This window comes from Alexandromys fortis, unplaced genomic scaffold (assembly GCF_014885135.2).
Source record: "Alexandromys fortis isolate MF-2015 unplaced genomic scaffold, M_Fortis_MF-2015_v1.1 scaffold_97, whole genome shotgun sequence".
In the NCBI taxonomy this organism is placed as follows: domain Eukaryota; kingdom Metazoa; phylum Chordata; class Mammalia; order Rodentia; family Cricetidae; genus Alexandromys; species Alexandromys fortis.
Window position 1 is genome coordinate 222,650 of NW_026067981.1, and position 14,974 is coordinate 237,623.

General features: G+C 40.0%; 1 long non-coding RNA gene across 1 annotated transcript in view; it reads right to left on the minus strand.

Moving 5' to 3' along the window:
- Positions 1 to 3,721: 3,721 nt before the first annotated feature.
- Positions 3,722 to 14,974, minus strand: part of LOC126511320 (uncharacterized) — a 40,883-nt gene continuing 29,630 nt past the window's right edge. Inside the window, exon 4 of the long non-coding RNA XR_007594660.1 lies at positions 3,722 to 3,836. This is a non-coding gene — a long non-coding RNA (uncharacterized lncRNA). The remainder of the gene's footprint in view (positions 3,837 to 14,974) is intronic.

The following is a 14,974-nucleotide window of genomic DNA, read 5'->3' on the forward strand; positions in this document are numbered from 1 at the left end:
ACAATTACATATGTTAGCGCCCCCCCCCATTAAAAACAAAAATCACTAGGTGGAATCCTATAAAACCTCCAGTTCCCCATAGGACCAGTGAATTTATGTGAATTGGAGAAGGTTGTATGAAAACATGAACCACAGCACATCATTTTCTGTTATGAAACTATGATCAAGGTAAAGATAATGTGTATTATTAGAACCTTTCTGTGAAAGTACAAAACCTCCCACTGTCTCCTCTCTATTTCTCTTTCCTCCTCTCTCCTGCCATCTACCCTTCATTTCTACCTCCCTCCCTCCCTCCCACCCTCCCTCCCTCCCTCCCTACCTTCCTTCCTTCCTTCCTTCCTTCCTTCCTTCCTTTCTTCATTGCTCCTTACTAAGTGTTAACTGTATGCTAAGAACATAATAAATAAACGTGACCAACACAATTTGTGGTTTCAGGGTAAAAAGGAAGAGAGAACTAGGGTACCAGGGGAGGACCAGGCTGCTGTGGTCAAGTTCAGTGAACTCGATTTGGTCTTCTCCATTTTTCTCAAGCATGAAGTAGCTCGGCTCCTTGTTTTCCACTTTCATCTCCTCTTCCTGAGTGTGTTAGACAACTTCCTATGAAATGGCCAAGCTTAACAAATAACACAAGTTACTGAAGTAACTTGTAAGTAGTTTTTAGGTTAGTAAACATTGTGATGAGAGTTTTTTTTTAAAAAAAAAGCCTCTCACTCTGTAAATTAGAGAAACAATTTTAAACAAATATGAAACACTATTATAGATTTATTTAATTAGCTTAAAATATTCACTTGACATAGTTATGAATAAAATAATGAATTAGTTTTTCACTTCAGAGAGCCATCTGAGACATAATTATAATCATAGTGATTTTCATCTCTCTCATTTTGGCTATGCATCTCAATATAAATAAATGAGTAAATAAATAAAATTCATGGAGAAAGACCATAAATAACCTTGTTCATAAAAGTCAGGAGACTCAGCATTTCCCACAGTAAACAAACATAGCGGCCATGACCTGTCAGCTTGCCCAGCATTCCCTCAGACTGCTAGCCAGCATTCAGTCTTCACTTTCAGCTCTTCTCATCCATCTTCCAAACAGAGCCTGAAAACAGAGCAACCAGAATGTTCCCTTTTTATAAATGAACTCACCACAGATTGATTCATTTAAATGGAAATCTCTTTTCACATGCCCCATCTAAATTTTATATCGTTTTCACAAATATATTTTTATCTTTTGAGGTGATAGTTTAATTATACCATCTCCCCCTTCCATTTCCTTCCTCTTTACCTTCCCATAATCCTCCTCCTTGCTCTCTTTCAAATTTATGGCCTCTTTTTTTTCATTAATTGTTGTTACACATGTGTGTGTATATGTGTAGACATATGTATTCCTAAACACATAACTACAATCTGATTGGTCTTTATGTTATTTATATGCATATGTTTTCAGGGCTGACCATTTGATATTGGAAGATTAGTTGGATCTGCTTTCCTGGGGTTCTTTTGCAGATAGTACTTTGGAGGAATGTAGTAGGTACTCTGTGTCTTCAAATGAGTTCAGAAGCAAATTATCATTAGGAAAACAAGAAAAAAAAGTGCTGTCCATGGGATTCTGAGTTCTGTGTGTTTCCCAGATGGGATTGAAGTGGTTCCAAAAACTGACAAGGGCATTTTGTTTTCTAGAAGCATTCAAAGTGTTAGTACTCTATAGAAGTCACTTAAGGGAATGTCAAGACATTTATTTTTTTAAAGAAAACCATTCATAAACTTTAATATATATATATACTTAGATACATTATATTTATATATTATATTTACACTATATATATTATATTTTGTTGTCTGTCATTTCCAAGTATTTAACATTACTATCACTAGAAATGTTTATATAGCTATAATTTTGAAAACTCATGACACCTGCAATCATTCTTAGTCTGATTCAACAAATGTTCATTATTACTGCATAAAACTGAGATTCTCAATTCTTTCAAAGCTTTCTCAGGAATGAACTGAATTTCCACTAGTACTGAAACACACACAATAAACTATAAGGCTATACAAGAGGTCAAATGATGTCATGTGTACGAAATTCTCAAGCCGAGCACAAGGGCACGAGTCTTTAATTCCAGTACTTGGCAGGGGGTAAATGGTGGTGGGTTGGGGTGGGAGTGTGACCTGGATACATCTCTGAGTTTGAGGACATCCTGAATTAGTGAGTTTCAGAGGAGCCAGAGCTAAATACTGAGATCCTCTCTTAAAACAACAACAAAAAGTTTTGCTTGTAATATTCTCCACAGAGAAGAAAAAAAGCAAAACCTTCTCTGCTTGGAGATTCAGGAATCTCCAAGTTTTGGAGATGACTGAGTCTTTATCTTTTCCTTTCTCCCAATGGGCTCAATCCTTCAGCAATCTTAGAGGTGCCACCTTCAAAATCTAAAGTAGAGAACATCAGAGAGCCTCCCATGTGAATGGCCTGCATGATCCCCAACCTGCCTTGCCCTCTCAGAATCCCTAGAGGCGGGTGTCAACACCCAATGGCAGATCTGCTCCTCCATCTTAACCTAGAGGCCAAGCACTGGACTTCCTTTCCTTTCCACCAGGTCTCCACACCACCCAGTTCCCTCTCCACCTAGAAGGATGCTTTGATCCATCTCACAGCCTTGACATCATGTCTACTAGACCGTGGTCTTGGTGTCATGTCTCTCAGGACCTTCCCTGACCTTGCTACCGAGAATGGATCTCTTTACTCGTCACTCCCACAGCCTCAGACTCTTGCCTCTGGGACACTTCTGTTTGTTCCTTCACTGTCACATTGTTCCCACTCTATTTAATCTCCCTGATGGTGAGACTGTTGTAATCCACCCCTTTCTCCAAGAACCTAACAGTTTATAGGTTAGTGTTAAGTACTTCCAGGATGTATTTATAAATGGGAAAAGACAAGGTTTCAAAAGTAATACGTCAAACTGAAGTCTTGAATGTCAGGATGACTTATTAGCTGTCTTGAGCTTGGGGAAAAAGTGAAAAGCCAAGAAATCCATCAGGAAATGATGCCATCTTGATTTCGCTCTGTACTGTGAATGGACAGGACAAAGACTGTGAGTGCTGAATGCTGAGAACTGCAGGATTTGCCAAGTCATTGACATATTTTAGAAGGTATGAGAAAAAGTAAGAGAAAAGAGAGGAAGAATAGAAGGAAGGAAGAAGAAAGGGAGAGGGGACAGAGAAGGAAATGCTATTGGTTATTAATCATACCCTGCTTAATTGCATTTTGTGTATCTATTTACTTGGTTTTTACTATAGTTCATTATGGTCTATTGCAGCATAATTAACTAGCCTCAAACCTAAACCTCAGAGTAGCTTGTACCTCACAGTTATGTAGAATCGGGTACCTGGGATGGGATATCTACCTATTCTTCATGGAGCATATTTGGTTTCTAACAGATAGTTCATCAGATTGGAGAGGCCAGGATAGTCTCCTTCCCATACCAACTGTCATGGCAGCAGCATCTGTGAGACTGCATCTGAGCCTTCTTCCTCTCCCATCCAGGCATCTACAGAAGGTAGCTGGAATTCTCATATGAAAGTTTATAGCTCCACCCCAAGGAAGAATCTCCTTAGGTGCCTTAAAGCTATTGGTCAAAGCAGTTGTACCTGAGAGTCAGATTCAAAATGAGGAGAAATATTAAAGGTGTATGCCACCACCACCTGTCTCTATGATGCGGAATCTCCAAGTTCACATTTTCTATGAGATGGATTCTCCTGGTTCTGGTTCCACAGAGCAGTCTTGTCATCTGCAGGTTGGAACATAGCCACAGAAGACTCTTCTGGTTCCCCATCTGGAACATAGCCACTCTTACAGAAGGAAGACACTTTTGGGTCCCCCTCCATAACATACATGCATGCATGCACACATACATGCACACACATACACATGCATTGGCTGTTGTCCAGTGGCACCAGGAGTAAATGGTCTCGAGAATGAATAGCATGTGTAGTCTTCTCAAGTCTTCTCAAGAATGCATTCCATACAAACCATGCTAAATTTTTTTTTGTTTGCCTCTTAGAAGTCAACTTTGGAGAACCAAACTATCACAGGTAAACAGTATCAAACTTTCATTTTCCAAGGTAGTCACCACAACAAATGCATATTCTTGTCCTGGGCTTCGAAGAGCTCCCTTCACTTCCTCTGTTACTGGCTAAGAGTGGCTAAGAGACACACCTTCTCTCTCACTCATAGCCGCCGTGAAGGTAAAGGCTACCGATAGAGAAAGTAAGACTCACAAAGCCATGACTCATTTTCGCATCCTTTGGGTTTTGATCAAATGCCAAGAGATGGCAAGAGATAAATGAGTCTTGAGGTAAATGGAAACCAGTAACATCATGGGTGATAATTCAAGTTTCATTATTAATTTTCTTCTTCACAAAACTACAAATGAATTTTCACACAGCAGGGAAAGGATGTAGTCCTGAGAATTCCTGGGAATAAGTGGAAGTTCCCTTCCTAGCAGCATTGCCCAGAGACACTAGTGATTACTGACACACGTGTCATGCTGGGTAAGGAAACAATTGTTCACCACGAAAACCTTGAGTATCAGATCACCTGTGGCAAAGAAATACTATTTATCTAAGAAAATAGGAAAGGCGGTTTCTCTTTTAAGATGCACCTGATTCTCTTTCCTTCCACAACAGAAAGAAGAAAACATTTCCTAAGCTGAAGGCAGTGAACCTCTCTGCAACAGAACTAGGATACAGTCCTGGAGGGGGGAGGAAAAATCTAGGATCTCTTTTATATTTTGTTCACCATTAAATAATTTTTAGAACCTTGGCCTCATGAAACCTAAGCTGGCCTGGAATTTGCTGTATATGTGAGGATGGTCTTGGACTTCTGATCTTTCTGTCTCAACCTTTCAAGTGTGAGGATTAGAGGTGTGTACCACCCTGACCCAGTTTTGTGATAATAGACATCAAACCCAATGCTTTGTGCCTGCTAGGCAAGGACTTTACCAACTCTATCCTCAGCTGCCTCTTCTTTTCACTGAAGATCAAACTATGGTTCAAAGATAATGAGTGTCATTAGACAAGAAATCTAATAATAGTCCTTTATAAACCAATCAGTATCTTCTTAACCTCTTCACTGAACCCTTCACAGCACCCAGCATGCCCCTGACACTGATGCTCTCAGGACGTCTTAATCTCTATCCCTGAGGACCATGATGGCTTGGGACAAAACTGAAGATGAAAAGGCAGTCATCCTTTACATACATAGTATTTGGACTATATTATTTACTTAATGAGATCTGTGAAATCAATATATAAAAACAAAAAAAATGATTTAACAACATGTAAAAGAAACCCAAACTGATCCAACCAAACAAACAAGTCTTAAGAATAGTACCAAGTGGTAAACTAGCCTCTTGGTGGTTTTTGGAGTAAATCTTGCCTCCTCAAAAATAAGCCCCACATGTCCTGAGACTATTCAGTTATGTTTCCCTCCCTGACACCAGAGTGCCAGGAATGCTATGATATTTTTGTGCCTGAAATGAAAACATATAATATGAAAATTCTTCTTGTGTTGCCTCTGGAGTGTTGAGCTGTGGCAGATGTTATAGAAATTTTACTTCAGCCTCACTGAAATACAATCCGCATACAATATAACTGAGTCATTCAAAGTCTATAATTTGGTAGCTCACCATTTTTTTCCAATACATTTTAGAATACCTTCACACTTTAAGAAACCTCATATCTTTTCATCACTGTCTCCACTTCTGCTCCACCCTGTTCACTACCCTCTGGATGGGGATTTTTCAATATTCAGTCCTTTGTGTCTAGCTCCACTATGCTAGGAACCCTAAGATTATTGCTTTCAAGATTCATTTGTGTTGGCTGTTGAGATGGCTCAGTGGGTAAAGATATCAGCCACCAAAACTAATCATCTGAGTTTGATCCCCTGGACACACGTGGTGGAAGGAAAGAGTTGACTCCAAAAGGTTACCCTCTGACCTCCACCTGCACACTATGGTTCACATGTACACACACAGACATAGGTTCATATACAACCCAAATAAATTTTAGTTTTAAAAAAGATTCATCTATGCTATTATATATGTTTTATGGCAGATGATATTCTGATACATTCACACACACATTCACATACATGCACACACATATGTATATAATACTTTATTCACACATTTATCAGTTTATGAGGATTTGGGTTGATTTTGGCTCTTATCAGTAATGGACATTGTTGAACATATTTTTGTGAAGATGTGTTCTTTATTACTCTTGATTATATATCTATAAATGTAGTCACTGGGTCATTAACAGATATAGTTTTATGTGTAAATATATAAATTAAGAGAACTGGTGCACAGTAATTGAAAAAAAAATCAGTCTGTTGGATACTACTGCAAAGCCTAAAAAGGGACTTTCTCATATTTCTTGAACTGACTATAAGCCCACAGACAACATCTACCATTTCCCTGTTAGAGACAACTCTTGCTGGAGAGAGCTGTCCCTATTCTAGACGGGTATATTTGGCCCTATTGTACACATATGTACCATTTTCTCATACACTTCTTGTAGACAATGAATCTATTGAATAATTCTGAAAATGTGTATTTAATGCTGAGAAAACTGTAAAATGCAATATGCATACACATGCACACATACACCCAACATACACATCTGTTAGATTTCCTCAGACAGTCCTCTAAGAGACCTGAAAAATCTGGTTAATATTTAAAAAACTTACATTCTAAAATTTCAAATAGAATGGTTAATCACAAGGAACAGGATATGTTGGAAATCATGGTTATGAAGCAGTGAAGATACAATTTGTGAGTTAGGCTTCATGAAAATATTATTCAGATTCAAACCAAACTCAGTGTTTGCATGTCTTATAGAAAATCTATAAATTGGCATATTTTGTTCTGGAATTGTAATGGGGCCTGTAGTGTATATATCTTTGCTTTCAAAAGTCGTCTGGTCATATGTTTGAGTGAAGTTGTATTTGGTGGCTGCATAGCCTGTACTTGAAATATAGCATTGTTTGTCTGCCAAAATGTGAGTACCGCATACTGGTCTGCTGTATGACACAGTTTCCAGGAACTCACTGTGGTGCTCAATGGGGACTTTCTGCACCACGGCGTCGGCCTGCACCTCGCCTGTTCTCATCCGTTGTCTTGAAGATGCGTCTCCAGATGTGTTACTGAGGTAACTAGACTGGCAGTAATGTGGTATGGTGACCCTGGGGATGCCAGACCAGGCTCTCACTGAGCTGTCTCACCAAAAAAGTACCTGCTGGTGACAAACATGTTCTTCATATCTTTGTTTTCAGAGAGAAATTCAAAGCCTTTGAGAGCAGTGGTTTTCCAGGCTATTTGAGTCTTTCAAGGCTCTCATGCTTAAAGCTTGATAACACAGCTGTAAAGTCGGGAACTCTCCCTTACATTATATCAGTGTCCCAATTGTTAAACTTTGGAATCCATCTGATTCCTAGAAACTTAGCTGAACCATCTTAAATAAATAAAATCTTCATTGATAAATAATACTCATAGCATACAATGTGGCATTTATACAAGCTGATGGGTCTTAGTATACCATATTTATTGGATTGTAAAGTCAGCACCACTTTCAATTTTAATACCTGGCACCATTATTAGAACGGAGAACCTGGGGCTAGATGGGTTGTAAACCTCAGGAAATAACCTACTGCTATTTCTTGCTAAAGGGACATAGTATCAAACTGCCCTCTAAGTTCATATCTTTATATGGTAGATGTGAAGATCAGTGCATAGATCAGCTCATCCCTCAGCTCTCATCAGAGAGGCTTCCTTTTGCAATAGGCAGAAATTAGCATAGAAATCACAAGTGGTCATTATGGAGTTCTCGACTCTAAACTTTATAACATTTTTACAGTTTTTATATGTGTATAAAATGTACTGTGATCTTATATCTCACCCATTTCCCTCTTATCAATCTCCCACTTCTAATGGCCCCTCTTTTTTTTACTCCAATTAGCCCCCATCCTATTTTTATGAATTATTTTTTGTGCAAGTTCTGTGTGGTAGCTACAGCCATGAGCGCTCATAATCACAATGGCCATGACATACCCAGAAGACAGTAGTTCACAATATGTCTCCTGTCTTCTGAGCCTTACAATCTTTTCACAATCTCTTCTGTAGTGTTTCATTCCCGAAGCCTTGGGCAGTGTGATATAGATGTCACATTTCAGACTGAACACCTAATAGTCACTTGTTCTCAACACTTGGTCCAGTTAACAGTGTCTTCATTTACTTCAGCCCACTGTAAAACGGAGCTCCTTCCACCAGGGCTGAGACAGCACTAGTCTATGGCTGTAATCATAAATACGTAGAAGGCAGTTTGATGATGTGTCCGTTCAGCAAACATCAGAAGTAGAATCTTCTAGGTCTTGTGAGCACCCTGGCCATGGTTATAGACAGACAGATTTGACATTTGTAAAGTCCCCAGAGGGAGCTTTGCTCTCTCTTCTTCTGCTCAGCTATGCTAAACTCAGGGGCCAGGTGTTGAAATGTGTTCTGGATTTTCATAGATTCTATATTTGTCCGAGGAGCTTCCATTAATCAATCACAATGCCAAATTAACAGCCAAAGTTGTTTATACCTCTTCTGGAGACCAGCCTTGAAAAGTGCACCAGAGAAACGACATTCCAAAGCAGCTAATCCCGTGTCCACGTCCGGCCACCTCCCATGGGAAACTCTCACGTACAGAGCCAGTATCCGCCTCTCATGATCTCACCAGGGGTACAAAACAAGCAACTAGAGACTACCAGGCCCAAGACTAACCCCTATCCAAGCTAGTCAGAACTCAGAACTGATCTGTTGACTCTGACCTACTGTACTGAATCCTCAGAAAATACAATGAAAACCTCGGGCCTGTTTTCCTGTTGCTTCTAATTCTTCTGATTGACTGACTTGGGTGGCATATGGTCCTTGCAGTGAGTCATGCCCCTCACTTCCAGGAAAACCGTGAGAAACAATAACTTTTTATTTTTAATGGCATTGGTCCCTTTTTGTCGACACTCACCAGCCAGATTTATAAACTGAGATTTGACTTTATGAGACGAAGAACACTTGATGACCGACAGTAGAGTTTGGATAGATGATAAACGTTTGCCTTGCTCAACAACTGAAACTTTTGGTGGGGTCTTGATGCGTTATTATTGTAACTTAGTTGAACTTCACTTTTTTGGATTTTTTTTTTTAAGAATGAGAAGAGGGAATAAATGCAAACCATGATGCTCATGGAAACAAAAGAGCTACTCAAAAATTAGTAACTCCTGGGCACTTGCCTTGCAAGGATAAGTTTGCTTCCTAGAGCTTGTGTTCTAATGCCAAGTGCAGTATCACACACTTGTAGTGGGTAATGCAGACGGGGAGAATCTCCTCGGCACTCCCTGCTTAGCAAGTCTAGACTAATTGGTAAGTTGTAAGTCATTGAGACTGTCTCAAAGCAGGCAGACAGTGGGGTCGGGTGGACCCTGGGGATGACAATTCCTAAAATCAACCTTTGTAAATAAAGCAAATGCAATCTCCCCATTTACTCTCCCATCAAGTGAAAATACGAAGTCGGTTTTTCCGTTGAGTATGAAGGATACGATCAAGATACTCTGACTTGAAACAGAGATTGTGACATACAGAAATATACTTTGGCATTTACTCAAAGTCACAGGGAGTTGCCCTCTGGGAAAGCTAGGGGCAAGCCTGAAAAGAACCACTTGTTGGGAGGGGCGCTCTGGCAGACAGAAAATGTCGGCGGCTTTACTAGGGAATACTAGGAATAGCAAGAGACAAGCAAAAATGCTTTAGATCACAGTTATTGCTTTGATGTCCATTTTCCTCCCATAAGACAGGACCCTCTGTGACAGACAGACAGACAGAAAATGTCAGTGACTTCACTAGGGAGCCCATATCAAAAGACAAGCACAAATGTTTTAAATTACAGTGATTGCTTTGATGACCTTTTTTTTTTTTCTCCAGAAGACAATCTACACAGCCAGGAAGCAACAAAATCTCTTCATTAGGAAGAAGTTAATGGTGCATAACAGGTTTCTTAATTTGTGTAACTCTGCATGGTTTAAACACCTAGCACTCACAAGATGCCAACGGAGGCATCTGACATCCTCAGGGAAGCCCTGTGTTATAACAGGGCAAAGCAGGGGCCTGAACGCAACTGCCATTCTCTTCTGCATGATTTTCTGTAATTGTCTGAGCTCTGTGGATCTCCATGCTGAGTCAGGCCAAATAGCAAGATTCAACTATGAAATCTGAAGAATGTAACCCCTGGGGCTGACTCTCTCTCAAAGTGGAACCTATGGGTTGGAAGGGAAGTAAAATGCCAAGAACCAGAGTGTTTTATATAACCAAATGAATAAGTAAATAAATACTAGACACCCAAGTTCCAACAGGTGACATCTCTCTTTTGTGTGGCTGGGAATGCTGCCTGTGGTACACAGACTAAACTATGAATATTCTGGGCCCTCTCAGACATTCTGGAGTTTGCACCTCCTCAGAGTTGCTTCTTCTGGCTCTAAGAATAAGATGGACACAGAAGCAGGAGCTGAATGGAGCTAGGAAAGAGTCAGGAAAGAGTTTACTTTGGTTGGTCCTTAGGCGAAGGGAAACAGATGAATTTAACAAATACCTCCATATTGCTTAGCAGAAAGATTTTCATAGACTACATATGTACTTTGCTTTATCTGGATGTCTCTGGGTATATCTAGAATGTGAGAATTTTAAGTTCTGGATTGCTAACCAACATATTAGGACTACCCACATAACAAACACTGCAGGAGCAGCACCATTTTGCAAACAGGAAAACTATTTAACCGTGGAATGAGCATCTGTCTGTCTGTGCCTATGAAAAAGGCAGGATGGCCATGGGGATAGTTCTTCACGGTGTTTCCTGGGACCTTTGTAGTCTTCTCGGTATATGACTAGAGTCTTCAGTGAATTATCCTAGTGTCATTAGTTCGGTAGCTTGTCCATCCTTTCTGTGTACATTTATGAGATACAAAACATTTCCATAAGGTATGAGGCACCCATGTCTCCAATCTCAGCACAAAACAGAAGCCATCTTGCTAGTACTTTAAAGACTTTTTTAACAATATATTCAATGTACAGCCTTGGTTTCAGGGGAGAAAACAAGCCTAGTAAAGAAGAGAAGTCCCATGACCAGACTAAACTGAGCCTGAGCTGTAGTGGCATTTCGGTTGTATTTTACTAAATAAAGACTGCCTGAAGATCTGAGAGTAAAACAGCCCTACTGGTCAGCCTTGCAGACGAGGTTATGGTGGCACACACCTTTAATCCCAGTAGCCACAGTGAAATGCACCTTTAATCCCAGTGGTGCACGCCTTTAATCCCAGCCCTAGAAAAGAAGATAAAACAGGACTAGACAGCTCTCAGACACCCAGTCTCATTCGGAGATTCCTAGAGGCAGGATCACCATTTTTTGGACTAAGATTAAGGTAAGAGCCAGTGGCTGGCTGTTTTACGTTTTGTATCTTCAGGTTGAACCCCAATTTCTGACTCTGAGCTTTTACTCATCATACTTCACTGAGCAATTAATAAGTTTAACTATACCTACCAACTAAGAAGAGAACTTCTCTTACTTCATTCTGGTTCTTGGCAGTATTGAAGGCAGGATCAAACAAGCAATGACTAATTGTGGTGACCCATTTTTTTCTATGTGTGCTAAGAGGTGAAGTAAAATAATTGATCATCTTATTAAACCAGTTCTACATTTTTAATCATTTCCCTACTATGTATTTACTCTAATCTAGCATATCTACTTATCTGCCTATCTGTCTAAATAGACAATACTTAGGACCACTTCCCAGGAATCAAAAGGTCATGGCTTGCCAATGATCACCCAGCTAGATTCTAAAGCCAGATGTTGTGGTGCACAGCTGCAATCCCAGCACTCAGGGAGCAGACACGGGGGGTATCAAGACTTTGAGGTCAACCTAGGTGATATATAATGGGACCCTGTAAAAGTAAAATCTAGTATTTACTAACTTATTTATAACTGATGAACATGGTCATTAATGGATTCTTTTACCATTTAAAGAAATCATCTAAGTTTTGAAGAACATAGTTAATGGTTTTAAAGACTAGAGTTAAGGGACTAGAGAGATATCTCAGTGGTAAAGAGAGCATATTGCTTCTCCAGAGGACCCAAATTCAGTTCCCAATATCCATGTCAACTGTATCACAACTTTTTCTGTAACTCCAGGCCCATGGGGATCTCAAACCTCTGGTCTCCTTGAGCACCTGCACTCATGTACACAGAGCCACAAACAGACACACACACTTATACACATAACGTTGCAAAATAAAATCTTAAAAAAATAACTGGAGTTAGAGTTACACAACTTATAGCTTTAAACAAATCACATGACCTTTCATGCAAAATGGAGCATTCAAAGGTTTGAAAACATTGAGTGTGTTTATGGCACCTCAAGCAGTCCATGCATTTTTGGAAACACAGTCAACTGTTGCTTTAAAAGACTTGAGAGGAGAGTAAGGACACTTGATTCAACATCAGTCAACTGGAAAGCAAGATTCTTTGAGGAACAGTGAAATATTTATGCATGAAACTCAGAGGGACGAGCAGATAATCTGAGGCATGCCAATGAGACTCCGCAGCAATGATGCTGAGAATTTGAGAGAAGAGGCTGTGCAATTGTAAAAGAGCGATACATGCCGTAGATTAGACTATAGGAATAACCACGAAAATACGCATTGTGCGAGAGCTCAACACAAGGCACCAGGCACCACTAAGACAGCTTTGCTGAGAGCTATTTAAGGGGGCGGCCAAGCATCACTCAACACAGGTGGCAACGTTCCAGACGTCTGACTATTCAACTCAGCGAAACTGTGTGTCCCACTTTGCACTGCTGATAGATAAAATGGTAATAAACATGTTTATAATTAAATATTGGTGCCAAACAACTATTTCTTTAAGGTAACTTGCAAGAACTTACTGGATCAAATATGATGTTGTCAAATTCTTCGAGGGCTTATATGAATTTTGTTTGATTTTTAAACAGCATCCTGTGCAGTCTAGCTTGGCCTTGAACCCAATATGTAGCTGAAGCTAGGCTTAACTTCTTATCCCTCATGCTTCCACTTCTCACGTATGCCAGATCAACATCCTCATTCCTGGTTTACAAGATGCCAGCGATTGACCAAAGAGCTTCACATACAAGCACTCTGTCAACTGAGCTGTATTCCCAATGAATACTGCATTTAAGTGTCAACATTTTCAGTTTGCTAAACATGAGGATCATATTATTTTAGATTTCCTAAGGAAAGTTGGATATTTTTTTGCGTGTTTTGTGGTTAGTTTTTGTCAGTGTGTGGATGTTCCTGTTACATATGTGTGTGTGTACATATGTAAGTGGATATACACATGTGAATTCAGGCACATGGAGGCCAGCTGTCAATTTGAGAACGTCCAGAGTCTTCTCAAGCCCTTCACCTTTTCATTTTATACAGGATCGCTCACTTCATCTGATGTTCCCCAGAAATGCTCCTGTCCCTGCCTTCTCGGCTTCGGGATTATATGTGCGTGGATGCCTCTATACCCAGCTTTTCACAGCAGAACTTAAGGTACGAACTGAATGTCTTTTTGCTGAACTATTTTACCAACTGAATTATCTCCCCGGCTTCAAGTTTTGACTTTCTGGTTTATGGAAACTTTCATACATTCTAGGTACTTTTTACAATATGTGTATAAATATTTATTCTTAGACTTTTTTTTTGATTAGGTCATGTATTCTGGTGCTTTGCCTGCTTGTATGTCTGTGCACCCTGGTATATGCCTGGTGCCAGTGGAGGTCAGAAGAGGGCATCAGATTCCCTAGAACTGGAGTTACAGAGGATTGTGAACCACCATGTGAATATTGGGTACTGAATCCAGGACATCTGAAAGAGCAGCCAATGCTTGTAACCTCTGAGCCATCTCTCCAGTTCTGAAATTTTATTTGATTATTTTAAATAGATCTTGTGTGTTTGAGAAGCAAGCAAGTAAGAGTCACTCTTTCTTCTTTCCCCCCACAGTTGCATGCTTGTCTGAGACCTTCTCGCCTGATGCCTGTCCACCAAGCATCCCTGACCTCGCTGGTCCCTTCCACTTCCTACTTCAGCGCTCCTCGTTCCGCACGGCGTGCTGCTCTTCCTGCACTCTGGAAATGCCATCTCGCTATTCCGGGATCTCTACAGCTTCCTTCTGCCCAGGGACGGGCCCTATGTCCACCAGCCCCTCTCAAAAGCTCCACCAATCCGCTTGGAAACCTGAAGATTGCTTAGCTCTGTGGCTTCTCTGTCCTCCACGCAACTCTTCTCACTTTGCCTATTCAAATGCTTTCCAGTTATACACTATCTCTTCTCCTAATCCAAATCCAGTGAACTCCTCTTTTCAGGAAGCCAGTTTGGGCTTCCTGGTCTCAGGACCAGAGTAGACTTCACACAGCATGACTTTGAGCCCGCAACACGTCAAATTCTACATAACAAAACTTTATTAAACATCCATTATGCACTATGTCCTGTGCCAAAACAGGGGTGTGTAAGAGAAATGAATAGTTATGAGCCCTCCTTTGAAGGAAGACTCGCCCATTAGACCAGACACACAGAGGCAACTCACTGTATTAGCATACAGGAAGCCCCACAGGACAGGTATCTGATATAGATATGAATAATTTGCATTGGTATGGATTTTATGGTCAATTTTGTTATATGTATATGTATTTTTGATCTTGATTAAAGTACTGTGATTGTGTAGTTCATTTAAAAATGTAATGTATAATTAGGAAATATAGGTTGTTAATGGATAATCATCGCTAATAGTTAAGCTTGTAGTCATGTTAATTAGATTTTCTAGATATATAGAGAGATATTTCAGTTAGATAGGCATTCTTCATATCTCT